At 38.2% G+C, this 14,773-nt stretch overlaps 1 protein-coding gene across 1 annotated transcript in view; it reads right to left on the bottom strand.

Annotated features, from left to right (window-relative positions):
• LOC145715826 (BTB/POZ domain-containing protein 8-like) overlaps positions 1-14,773 on the bottom strand; it is a 51,207-nt gene that overhangs the window by 30,025 nt on the left and 6,409 nt on the right. The gene's annotated exons all lie outside the window — the stretch shown is intronic.

Raw genomic sequence — 14,773 nt, 5'->3', positions numbered from 1 at the left:
TGGGTGGCTCAGTTGGTTAAGCGACTGCCTTCGGCTCAGGTCATGATCCCGGAGTCCCGGGATCGAGTCCCGCATCGGGCTCCCTGCTTGGCAGGGAGCCTGCTTCTCCCTCTGACCCTCCCCCCTCTCATGTGCTCTCTGTCTCTCTCATTCTCTCTGTCTCAAATAAATAAATAAAATCTTTAAAAAAAAAAAAAAAAAACAATACATCTCAATAATATAAAGACAAATGACCCAACTTAAAATGGGCAAAGAAACTCTATAGTTTTCCAAAGAAGATATATAATAGCCAATATGCACACGAAAAGATATTCAACATCAATAGCCACCAGAGAAATACAAATCAATATCACAATGAGATACCACTTCACACCCACTATAGTGACTATAATCAAAATGACAGATAATAACAAGTGTTGTCAAGAATGTAGAGAAATTGGAATCTTCATACATGCTGGTAGGAATGTAAAATGGTGTAGCCTCTTTGGAAAAGAGCCTGGCATTTCCTCCAAAGTTTACCATATGACCCAGCAATTTCACTTCTAGGTATATAACACAAGAGAAATGAAAACATATGTTCATATAAAAATCAGTACATGAATGTTCATAGTAGAATTATTCATAACAGCCAAAAAGTCAAAACACCCAAATGTCTATCAACAAATGAATGGATATGGTATATCCATATGTACAGAAGAGATTTAATATAGCAGTCCTGACACTATCTTTTAAGACTTAATTATAAGGTTGGGCGCCTGGGTGGCTCAGTTGGTTAAGCGACTGCCTTCGGCTCAGGTCATGATCCTGGAGTCCCGGGATCGAGTCCCGCATCGGACTCCCTGCTCAGCAGGGAGTCTGCTTCTCCCTCTGATCCTCCCCTCTCTCATGCTCTCTCTCTCTCATTCTCTCTCTCTCTCAAATAAATAAAAATCTTTAAAAAAAAAAAAAAAGACTTAATTATAAGGTTGGCCCTTGGCTGGTATCCGGGAACATGATTTCAGGAGTGTTCCTGGCATTCTATAAATGACAAGTGTGGCTCGTTGTGCCTAAACCATTTATACGAATAATATGGTTTATGCTTAACACCTGCTTTCCTTCCAGGAGTCTGGAACATGGATGCACAATAGACACAGGATGCCTACATGACAAACACCTAGTAAAAACCCTGGGCACTGAGCCTCTAATGAGCTCCCCTGGTTGACAACATTTCAGAAGTGTTGTCAAAACTCATTACTAGGGGAATTAAGCATGTCCTGTGTGACTCCACTGGGAGAAGACTCTTGGAAGTTTGTGCCTAGTTTCCTGTGGACTTCACTCCATATTCCTTTTCTCTTTATTTCTTTTGTAGTAAATCACAGCCCAGAATATGACTATATGCTGAGTCCTATGAGTCCTAGCAAATCATCAAACCTGAGGATGGTCGTGATGACTCTTTATCCACCATACAATGAAATATTCAGCCATGAAAACAAATGAAGAACTGATAAACACCACAACATCAATGAACCTTGAAAATATCACACTAAGTTTAAAAAGCAGGACATAAAAGGACATGTACTATATGATTCTACTTATATGAAATGCCCAGAATAGGCAAAACCATAAAGACAGAAAGTAGATTATTGGTTGCCAGGAACTGGGGGAAGAGAGAGTGGGAAGTGACTGCTGGGGGCACAGAATTTCTTTTTAGGATGGTGAAAATATTCTGGAATTGGAGACTGGTGGTTGCAAAACACTGTAAATATACTAAGATGACTGAATTATACAGTTTAGAAGGGTGACTTTTAAGGTGTGTGAATTCTATCTCAGTTTTTTAAAAGACTGAGAATAGGAGAGGAACTGGAGGCAGTGTAATAGATAACTCTTGAGCTTTAACGTAAAAGGGTGCAGAGCATTAGAGCACCAGCTGGTAGAGTATTAGTTGGAAGTGAAATGAGGTCAGGAAAGGCTTCTGTTACTTTTAAAGTGGGAATAAAATACCATGTTTATATACCAATGAGAAGATCCAAAAGAAAAGAAAAGAAACTTCTTTTGGGAAAGTGAAAACTGCTGGAGAAATGTCCCTCAATAGGAGAAAAGAGGGTGAAAATGGTTTTAGTGGAGGGAATGGTTTTAGAAGCACTGACAGTTCATCAACAGTAACAGGGGAAAAGACAAAGCATACGGTGTAAATGCAACTAAATGAATAGATGTTGGAACAGTTTGTGAAAGTTCTAATTGCTTTGATTTTTCTCAGTGAAATATAAAGAAAGGTCATCAAGTGAGAATGAAGATGGGGGAAGAACAGCTGAGGGTTCAACAAAAAGGAGGTATGAAATAATCTAGGAGAGAAGGAGAGCAAATAGGACTAGGGAAATATCATATAACTGCATACAGTCAGCACTAAGTACCTACTTGAGGTTCATGGCCATGATTTAAAGTGAGACCAAATACCATGTTTTTCTCCTGCCATTTAATTGTGTAAATGCAGGAGTGGAGGAATCAAAGAACTGGATTTAAGGTTTGGGGTTTTGACATGCATACAAGGCAAATTCAGAGGGGACAAAGGAAAAGAGGCTGTATGTAAAGGAAGTGATATAATGATAGACAAAAAAAATTTAAACTAAGGATAGAAACAAGGACATAAGAGGGTAAGAGACAATAAAACCGGTAAGAGTCATTGCAGGTCCTGATGGGAGTCAATAAATTATTAGATTCAGGAGTTTTAAAGGAGTAAGGTAGAGAGATGGGAAGAAGTTAGAGGTTGAAATGTCTGGAATCAAGATTATGGAGGACTGGGGCGCCTGGGTGGCTCAGTTGGTTAAGCGACTGCCTTCGGCTCAGGTCATGATCCTGGAGTCCCGGGATCGAGTCCCGCATCGGGCTCCCTGCTCGGCGGGGAGTCTGCTTCTCCCTCTGACCCTCCTCCGTCTCATGCTCTCTGTCTCTCATTCTCTCTCTTTCAAATAAATAAATAAAATCTTTAAAAAAAAAAAAAGATTATGGAGGATTGCAGTTTATTGTTATTGACATGATTTAGGATTTGACATGGTAGTGAGGTAGTGTGCAGAACAAGATTACTGGAAGACAAGAACTAAAGGAACCAAGAGGCCATGGTATTGGAAACATATGTTGCAATTTTAATTACCACGAATTACATTACAAGAGAAATTGACAAGAATTTTTTTGAGAAATGAGGAGGACTGACTTCTGGGGAAGATGGTGGAGTGGGAGGATCTTAAGCACCCTTCTCCCATGGATACAACTAGATAACACCCACATCTGTGTAAATAACCTAGAAAACGAAGTGAAGATGGGCAGAACAGACTCTCCACAGCTAAATGTAGAGAAGAGGCCACATCAAAAAGGGCAGAAAGGGCGGAGATGCTGTCAGGAGACAACGGCCCTTGGGACTGTCTGTGGGAGGGAGGGATACCATGGGCGTAAAGAGGATCAGACACCAGCCTGGGGGGAACCACATGGGAAAGATGAATCCCCATAACATTTGGCTTTGAAAACCACATGGACTTAACAATCAGTAGGGCTTAACACCTGGAACTTTAAAAATCAGCAGGCAGAACTCTGGGAGAGCCAGGAGTCCCCTCCTTTAAAGAGAGAGCACAACAAAGAGCCAGAAGAAATACAGCATAGAAGCAGCAGTTTGAACGCCTAGGGATATGGGAAGGGGATTTATTTACTAATCCCAGAGTGTGTGCTGGAGGGGCAGGGAACTTAGGGAACTTCTCCAAGAACAAAACAGCTGCTAAGCACCATTTCCCTCTCCAACACCAAAGCCTAGATACACAAGCACCTACGGGAACAAGCAGAGCATGTACACTCTCCACCTACATGCTAAAGCATGCTTCACACCCCCATTCTGCTGCAGAAATGCCCTCTCCTTCAGAGCCTAGGCAGGACTTTCCCCCAGGGGCTGCAGACCCTGACCCACAACTGACTGACAGAGACCTACTGGCTCCTCACAGCCCATCCCGCATTCTGCTGCAGACCTGCCCCATCGAATACATCCTTGGCTGAAGCCCATCCAAAGCAGTGCCATAAGCCTGGCAGTGTCAAGCAACCCTGACAGGAGCCATCAACACTTCAGTGTGACTCCTGCCCTGGGGGAGAGGGGAAATTAACAACACACACCAGTCCAAATGCAGCCCCAGCAGTGGGCTGGGGACAGACATCAGGTCTGACTGCAGGCCCCACCCACCAATGAAAGCTTCTGAGAAGACAACACAGGGAAAACCCCTGCAGTTCCATGCCATTGCATCTCTGGCAAATGCCTGGTCTGACTCAGTCAAGCCCAAGGCAGTCCCAGACTGACCCACTAACAACACAGGGACCAAATCCTGCTCACAACAGGCAAAGAGAGCCATTGCAGACAACTAGACTGAAGGCAAATGTGATTCAGCAACACTAGGTTACACAAACCACACATAAAAGATACCTCTGAAGCGCCAGGTTCTGGTCAACAGGGGACACAGAACAACAGGGCACTATAGGACCTCTTCTTCATAAGGCCACTACTTTCATGAGGAGGAGAGATAGCTGACTTTCCTAACACATATAAACAGATACAGAAAGTTAGATAAAATGAGGAGACAGCGGACTATGTACTAAATGAAAGAACAGGGCAAAATCTCAGCAGGAGGGCTAAACAAAATGGAGATAAGTAATATGTCCTACAGAGAATTTACAGTAATGGTCATGAAGATACTCACTGGACTTGAGAACAGAGTGGAGGACCTCAGTGAGACACTCAACAAAGAGATAGAAAATATGAAAAAGAACCAATCACAGATGAAGAACTCAGTAACTAAAATTAAAAATATACTAGAAAGAATAAATAGTAGACTAGAGGAAGCAAAAAAATGGATCAGCGACCTGGAGGACAGAGTAATGGAAAGCAATCAAGCTAAAGAGGAGAGAGAAAAATAGTAATAAAAAAATTAAAATAGACTACAGGAAGCCAGCAACACTACCAATAAAATAACATTTGCATTATAGGGATCCAAGGAGAAGAGACAGAAAAGGGAGCAGAAAATTTATCTGAAAAATAATGCCTGAAAACTTACTGAATCTGGGGAAGGAAACAGAAATCCAGATCCAGGAGGCAAAGAGAACATCCAACAAAATCAAACCATGGAGGTCCACACCAAGACACACAGTCATTAAAAGGATGAAAAGTGGTTATAAAGAATTTTAAAAGCAGCAAGAGAAAAGAAAACAATTACATACAAGGGGAAAACCCCATAAGGCTATCAGCTGATTTTTCAGCATAAATTTTGCAAACCAGAAGAAAATGGCATGATATATTCAATGTGCTGATAGGAAAAAATCTGCAGCCAAGAATACTCTATCCAGCAAGGCTATCATTGACAACTGGAGAAGACATAAAGAGTTCCTAGGCAAACAAAAGTTAAAGGAATTCATCACCATTAAACCAACTCTATAAAAATTTTAAAGGGGACTCCTTCAGTGGAAAGAAAAGACCACAAACAGTTGTTAAAAAAAAAAAAAAAGTCAGAAGTACAAAAGCAGTAAAATTAAGTTTATCTACTAAAATCAGCCAAGGGAGTCCCAAAATAGGATATAAAGTATGACACCATATAACTAAAATGTGGCAGGGGTAGGGGAAAAGGAGTTAAGAATGGACTTAAGGAACCATCAACTTAATACAGACTGCTGTATGTGTAAGATGTCATATATAAGCCTAATGGTAACCTAATAGATAACAAAAAATAAAGAGAAAGGAATCCAAGTATATCACTAAAGAAAGCTAGCAAACTGTGAGAGAAGAGAGTAAGAAAGGACTGAGAAGAACTACAAAAACAACCATAAGAAGTAACAAAATGGCAATAAGTCCATACCTTTCAATAGTTACTTTGAATGAAAATGGGACTAAATGCTCCAATCAGGAGACACAGGGTGACAGAATAGATAAAAAAGCAGGAACCATCTATATGCTGCTTACAAGAGACTCATGTCATACTAAAGACACATGTAGATTGAAAGTAAAGGGATGGAAAAACAATCATCATGCAAATGGAAGTGAAAAGAAAGCCAGGGGAGCAATACTTATACTGGACAAAATAGACTTTAAAACAAGACTGTAACAAGAGACAGAGAAGGACACTATATAACCATAAAGGGAACAATCCAACAAGAAGATATAGCAATTGTATATATTTATGCACCCAACATGGGAGCACCCAAATATATAACACAATAATAATAAACATAGAGGAAGTAATCGATAGTAATACAATAATAATAAGGGACTTCAATACCCCAGTTACATCAATGGGCAGATCATTCAAACAGAATCAACAGGGAAACATTGAACCAGATGGATCTAACAGATATATTCAGAACATTCCATCCTAAAACAGTAGAATACACATTATCTTCAAGTACAAACACAGCACTCTCCAGTATAGATCACAAGTTAGGCCACAGAACAAATCTAAACAAATTCAAAAAGATCAAAGTCATGCCATACATCTTTTCTAATCACAATGCTATGAAACTAGCAATCAACCATAAGAAAAAAATCTGGAAAGAACACACATACATGGAGGTTAACATGCTACTAAACAATGAATGGGTTAACCAAGAAATCAAAGAGGGGAAAAAAATACATGGAGATAAATGAAAATGAAAACAACAATGGTCCAAAATCTTTGGGATGTAGCAAAAAAGGTCCTAAGAGGCAACATTGTAGCAATTTAGGCCTACCTCAAGAAGCAATAAAAATCTCAAATAAACAACCTAATGTTACACCTGAGGGAGCTAGAAAAAAAACAAAACACAAAACCACAAGGAAAGAAAAAACAAAGATTAGAGCAGAAATAAGTGAAATAAAAACTAAAAAACAATAGAACAGATAATGAAACCAGGAGCTGGTACTTTTAAAAGGTCAACAAAATTAATAAACTTTAATCCAAACTCATAAAAATAAAAAAGAGCGAGAGGAGGCAAATATACATCAAAAATGAGAGAGGAGAAATAATAACCAACACCACAGAAACATAAAGGATTATAAGAGGATATTATGAAAAATCATGTCAACAAATTGGACAACCTAGAAGAAATGCATAAATTCCTAGAAAAATATAACCACCCAAAACTGAATCAGGAGAAATAGAAATTTGAACAGGCCAATTACCAGCAATGAAATTAAATCAGTAATCAAAAAAACTCCCAACAAAATCCAGGACTAGACGGCTTCACAGGTAAATTCCAACAAACATTTAAAGAAGAGTTAATACCTATTCTTCTCGGGCACCTGGGTGGCTCAGTCCGTTAAGTGTCTGCCTTCGGCTCAGGTCCTGATCCCAGGGTCCTGGGATCGAGCCCTACATCGGGCTCCCTGCTGAGCGGGGAGCCTGCTTCTCCCTCTCCTGCTCACCCTGCTTGTGCTCGCTCCCTCCCTCTCTCTGTCAAATAAATAAATAAAATCTTAAAAAAAAAAATACCTATTCTTCTCAAACTATTCCAAAAAATGAGAGGAAGGATAGCTTCTAAATTCATTCCACGAGGCCAGCATTACCCTGATACCAATACCAAATAAAGACACCTAAAAAAAAGAAAACTACAGGTCAATATGTCTGATGAATATAGATGAAAAAATCCTTAACAAAGTATTAGCAAATCAAATCCAACAATGCATTAAAAAATCATTCACCATGATCAAGTGGGATTTATTTCCAGGACGCAAGGGTGATTCAATATCCACAACTCAATCAATGTGATACATCACATCAACAAGAGAAAGGATAAAAACCATATGATCATCTCAATAGATGCAGAAAAAGCATTTGACAAAGTACAATATCCATTCACGACAAAAACGCTCAACAAAGTAGATTTAGAGGGAACACACCTCCACATAACAAAGGCCATATATGAAAAACCCAGAGCTAATATCATCCTCAATGGGGAAAAACTGAGAGCTTTCCCCTAAGATCAGGAACAAGACAAGGATGGCTACTCTCACCACTTTTATTCAACATAGTATTGGGAGTCTTAGCCACAGTAATCATATAGAAAGAAGAAATAAAGGGCTTCCAAACTGGTAAAGAAGTAAAACTTTCACTATTTGCAGATAACATGATTGTACATAACGAAAATTCTAAAGATTCCACCAAAAAACTATGAGAACTGATATATCAATTCAGTAAAGTTGTTTCAAAATCAATGTACAGAAATCCACTGCATTTCTATACATTAATAAAGAAGCAGCACAAAGAGAAATCAAGAAAACAATCCCATTTACAATTATACCAAAAATAATAAGATACCTAGGAATAAAACTAACCAAGGAGGTAAAAGACCTGTACTCTGAGAACTTTCTCATAAAACATTGATGAAAGAAACTGAAGATGACACAATGAAATGGAAATATATTCCATGCTCATGGGCTGGAAGAACAAATATTGTTAAAATGTCTATACTACCAGGGGCGCCTAGGTGGCTCAGTCAGTTAAGCATCCAACTCTTCATTTTGGCTCAGGTCATGATCTCAGGGTTGGGAGAGCAAGCCCAGAATCAGAGTCCACACTCAGCACAGAGTCTGCCTGGAATTCTTTCCCTCTTCCTCTCCCTCCCTCTTTGCCCCTTCCTCCGCTCATGCTATCTCTCTCTTAAATAAATAAATAAATCTTTTTTTTTTAATGTCTATAATACCCAAAGCAATCTACACACGTAATGCAATCCATATCAAAATACCAATAGCATTCTTCATAGAAACAGAACAAACAACCGTAAAATTTGTATGGAACCACAAAAGCCCCTGAATAGCCAAAACAATCTTGAAAAAGAAACAAAGCTGGAGGTATCACAATCCCAGATTTCAAGATATACAACAAAGCTACAGTAATCGAAACAGTATGGCACTGGCATAAAAATATAGACAATGATCAGTGAAACAGGACAGAGAACCCAGAAATAAACCCATGATTATGGGGCACCTGGGTGGCTTAGTCGTTAAGCATCTGCCTTCGGCTCAGGTCGTGATCCCAGGGTCCTGGGATTGAGCCCCGCATTGGGCTCCCTGCCCCGCGGGAAGCCTGCTTCTCCTCTCCCATTCCCCCTGCCTGTCTTCCCTCTCTTGCTGTGTCTCTCTCTGTCAAATAAATAAATAAAATCTTTAAAGAAAAAAAAAAAACACCCATGATTATATGGTAAACCAATCTCCGATAAAGGAGGCAAAATATGCAATGGGGAAAAGTCTCTTCAACAAATGGTGTTGGGAAAACTACAATACAAGCAAAATAATGAAACTGAACCACCTTTTCACACCATACATAAAAATAAACTTGACATGAATTAAGGACTTAAATGAGAGACCTGAAACCATTAAAATCCTTGAAAAGAGCACAGGCAGTAATACCTTTGACATCAACCATACCAACATTTTTCTAGATAGGTCTCCTGAGGCAAGGGAAATAAAAGCAAAAATAAACTACTGGGACTATATCAAAATAAAAAGCTTCTGCACAGCCAAGGAAACAGTCAATGGAACTAAAAGACAATCCAGTGAATGGGAGAAGATATTTGCAAATGACATATCCAATAAAGGGTCAGTATCCCAAATATATAAAGAACTTACACAATTCCACACCAAAATACAACAACAACAACAACAAAAAACACCCAAATAATCCCGTTTAAAAATGGGGAGAGGACCTGAGTAGAAATTTTTCCAAATAAGACAGACAGATGGCAACAGAAACATAAAAAGATGTTCAACAGCCCTCATCATCAGGGAAATGCAAATCAAAACCTCAATGACATATCACCCCACACCTCTCAGAATGGCTAGAATCAAAAAGACAGGAAACAAGCGTTGGCAAGGATGTAGAGAAAAAGAACCCTCATACAATGTTGGTAGGAATGCAAACTGGTGCAGCCACTGTGGAAAACAGTATGGAGGTTCCTCAAAAAGTTAAAAATAGAATTACTAAATGATCCAGTAATTCCACTACTGGGTATTTATCCAAAGAATACAAAAACACTAATTGGGAAAGATTATATGTATCACTATGTTGACTGCAGCATTATTTACAATAACCAAATTATGGAAGCAACCCAAGTATCCATCAATAGATGAATGGATAAAGGTCTAGTATATATACACAATGAAATATTACTGAGCCATAAACATAAATGGATCAAGAGGATATAATGTTAAGGGAAATAATCAGTTAGAGAAAGACAAATACCATTTGATTTCACTCATATGTGGGATTTAAGAAACAAAACAAACGAACAAAGAAGAAAAGAGACAAACCAAAAAGCAGACTCTTAACTATAGAGAACAAACAGATGGTTACCAGAGGGGAGGTGGGTGGGGAGGATGGTTAAATAGATGAAGGGGATTAAGAGTACACTTATCATGATGAGCACTGAGTATTGTATAGAATTGCTGCATCACTATACTGTACACCTGAAACTAATATAATACTGTATATCAACTATACTAGAATTAAAAATAAAAATTAATTAACATATTTTTTAAAAAGTGAAATGAGGAGGACTGACTTAAGGGTCTACAGATGACTGGCTAGTGGTATAGACTGGAAAGATGAGATTCAAAGACAGTTTAGGAAGATGGGAGGAAGAAAGATCTAAAGGCAGCAATTGGTTTTCAAATGTTTTAAAATGCACCTGGGAATTGGTTTTATTCAGGTATGCTGAGCCAAATGATTAGGAAATGACTGCCATTGAAAAGATAGTTTGTAATTTGCAGTACCCAAGCAGAGAGAGGCACACCACACCAGTAATGGCCACATGGGGAAGCAATAGGGTTGGTCTGGAAGAAGGAGGTAGAGCAAAGCACAGGCAGAAGCCTTTATTATGTTTTCTGTGAAAAGGAATGAGTGGGGCAAGGTGAACAACCGAAGCTTAATATTAGATAGTTTTAATAATTGGGGCTGGAGGTGGGGTGGGGAGGGGTGGGGGCATGCTCTGGGCTATGAGGATGATCTTTAGTTGCCTGGTGTTTGGCCCTGGGAAGATTAGGGCAGAGGAATATTGCCTTGTGGAGAATAAGAACCAGATTGAGGAGATGGGGGTGTTGGAATGGATTTAGGATGACCTGACCCTAGGAGGAATAATCTCTGCCCAGTCAATGAGGCCCCAGATGCCAGAGCATCAATAATACATAAAATAAGAAAATATAGTTAAATACAGTGAATACAACAAGACACCTATCCCACCCACTTCGAGCCCTGCTAGTATAAGAAATGTGAGAGAAAATACCCATTACCTGAAAAAGCTGCAGGGGAAACAGAATCTTTTATTCTGTGCTGCTCTATGTGTTTATACCTTCCTGACAAGTTATCTTAGCATCCCCCAGTTAATTGATGTTAAGTTGCAAATTCAAAGGTCATTCCTCTTAAAAAAAAAAAAAAAAGACTATGGAATAAACAATTGAGTGAAAAGAAAAAAAAGGTCTTTCCTCTTTTCTTTCCTCACACACACGCAAACACACATACACACTCTGACACCTACAACGGGGTAGGTCTTCTTGGAAAATTGAAGATTTTTATACTAAGTTGAATTTTTGAATTTTAATCACGAGGTCATGAAGCAACAACTATTTTCCATTGCCAATCATTTGAATCATGTATGATGCTGCTGTATATAAAACAATTTTTCACAGACTGTATTTCCCACTCTAACTCAAGTGCATAATACCAAAGGACTCTACAGTAAGTAGCAATATAACAATATTTCAAAAAGTTTATTGGTTATCTAAAGAGAAAGGATGTGCAATAAAGCCACTAATAAGAACTGAATTTCATAAGTAAAATTTAAAAAATTTTTTCAGAAGTTTCACTGAAAAAATTAATCTCAATATTTTATATTATAATCCTCTCCTTATACTTTATATTAATATAGATGAAATTTCAATGCACTCTGCTAAAAAAAAAAGGGGGTACATCACAAGCACTTTCTCTGTGCAGGACACTATATGAGATACCACTGAGGATGTTCACATCAATGAGATGATCTAATTTCAAGGAGCTTATATAACCACAGACATACATGACTAACCTAATACAAAACAAAATATGATTAAGTGCTTAAAATAGAGGCCTGTGAAGTGCTATGAAGCACAAAGCCATCTACTCCAACCTCCTTGTTCTAAATATGAGAAAACTGAGGCTTAAAGAAATCATAAAACAAGATAACGCACAGCTGGAAGGCAGATCTCTGCCTTGTTGCCAAGTCCAGTGCCTCCTCCACTCTACCATGCTGTCTCTTAATCTTTTTTTTCTACTACCTTTAATGACAATAAATAAAGGAAAACACTGATACAGTTTCTTCCTTTATCTGATATATGAAAATTTGACATATCCTATGCATCTTCATCTAAACATACACTCAAGGAGAGCCTGGCTGGCTCAGTCAGCAGAGCATGCAATTCTTGATCTCGGTCAGGGTTGTTAGTTTGAGCCCCACATTGGGTGTAGACATTACTTAAAAATAAAATAGTTTTAAAAAAGAAGAAAATAAAATAAAAATAAACATACACTCAAGAAATATATCATTTCATAGAGCCTACGACAGGCCTACTACTATAAATAACACTTAATGAAAATGTATTCAGTGCTTACTGTATGCCAAACCACTGTGCTAAGTGCTTTATAAGCATCTAATTTAACCCAGACAATAACACTTTGAGATAGGTATTGTTATTATGTCCATTTTTCAGATGGACATAACAGTAAGTGATTAGTCAACGTTCACACAGTTAGAAGTGGTAGGTCTGGCTTGACTACAGAGCCTGGTCCTTAGAACAATGCCAATATACCACCAACTAGGAAAAAAAAAAAAAGTATACATTTTAAAATTGATAGTCAGAACTCAATGATGAGCCTATGATCTATACTGGGAAATGATAATGATTTTTTAAATTGCACTTAAAGTATCTGTTTAAATTATGTCATACTATTCTTACAGGGTAAGTCAAGGTTAGACAATTTTCCATTTATGCATATAGGAGTTTCATATAAGAAATTCTGAAATAATAAAGAATTCAGATCATAGCATGTCAGAGCATAAAAAGAAGAAAAATAAACCAAATCACACAAATATACTTAAAATTTAATTACCCAAAAATAATTTTCTACACTAAAGTCAGTATGATTTGGATTACAGGCAAAATGTATGTCAGCAAATAACTAAAAGACTAGCACCAAAAAACACTTAGGATCCAGAATACAAAAACACAAAAATCCAACTTTGAAAAAGCCAGTATTGGCTTTAAAACTTAGTTCCACATTTACTTGTCATCATTCAGCACTCAAATCAAGAGCCACCAACCAGTACATACCTAGCCCTTCACAGGGCCTTGCCCATTACAGGGCACAAATAGACACCTGCTGAGTAAGTGTATGTGATGGGTGGTATGAGAGAAAGTCACTAAAATATCATTTAGAACAATACCAACTTCCATATATTGGAAAAAGGGAAGAAATTATGGTAGGGCAGGATTTAAAAAACTGAAATGAAATACAAATAAACATTTCAAGATTTACAAACATAAAAAACTTAGTGAATTTCTATGGTACTTATTAGGTGCCAGACATTTTACACCTGATGAAACTCCAGGCACAGAAGGATTAAGTTTGAGGCACACAGCTACGAAATGGCAGAGCAGAGAATTTGAACTCAGGCATTCTAGCCTTAGAGTCCATGTCATTTAAATGTCATAAGTCTAAAAGAGATATAATTTTGAGAAACTACATTAGAAAATACTTCCCTTCTGGATACATTTAGCAAAAATGAGTGTCAAATCATTACACATATGTGCAGATAATAGTAAAGCATTAAAATAAAATTCTAGGGGCGCCTGGGTGGCTCAGTCGTTAAGCGTCTGCCTTCAGCTCAGGTCATGATCCCAGGGTCCTGGGATCGAGCCCCGCATCGGGCTCCCTGCTCCGCGGGAAGCCTGCTTCTCCCTCTCCCACTCCCTCTGCTTGTGTTCCCTCTCTCGCTGTGTCTCTCTGTCAAATAAATAAAATCTTTAAAAAAAAAAACAAAAACAAAACTCTGTAAAATAAAATTCTATTCAATTAGAATGGGGATTAATTTAAACTAATTTTTCCCATTACTTAGGTGGTAAAAATTCGTGAATTCACAAGTTCAATGGATGTTCTATTTTCAAAAATTTTGACCATATGCAAGCCATAAGAATAAAAAGTTATGATCTCATATTTTTACAAACTAATTTATTTAAAGTTTTGCATACCAATAATAAGGAAGTCAGGAAGTCAGTATATACCAACAGTTCTTGCATACCAATGATTTTTGCGTAACAACAATACAGAAGTCAGTATATAGCAATGGTTCTCAACAGGGGCTAATTCTACCCCCAAGAGGACATTTGGCAACATCTGGCAGACATTTTGATTGTCACAACTTGGGAACTGAGGGGTGGGGGGGACTCAGGAAGAATGCTACTGTCATCTAGGGGCTAGAGGACAGGGATGCTGCTAAACATCCTACAATGCACAGCACAGCACACACCCCACAACAAAGAATTATCTAACCCAAAATGTCAATAGTGCCACTGTCAAAAAACCATGGCATAGAGTAAGTCATTCAAATTACTAGAGAACACACCATTTCTCCTCTTTCAGGCTCAATCTCAAATTAGTACTTAGTCTTTCCCAATACTAAGCCCCTAATACTCTGATACTCATACTCAGCCTCTACTCATACTAAGATAATTTGGAATTTAAATGAATGGATTTTTTTTAGGTTATAAAACAGA

Source organism: Leptonychotes weddellii, chromosome 4 (assembly GCF_054177405.1).
Source record: "Leptonychotes weddellii isolate Sample4059 chromosome 4, ASM5417740v2, whole genome shotgun sequence".
NCBI lineage: Eukaryota > Metazoa > Chordata > Mammalia > Carnivora > Phocidae > Leptonychotes > Leptonychotes weddellii.
Note: the sequence above shows the minus strand (reverse complement) of the source record. Positions and strands in the feature narration are given on the sequence as shown.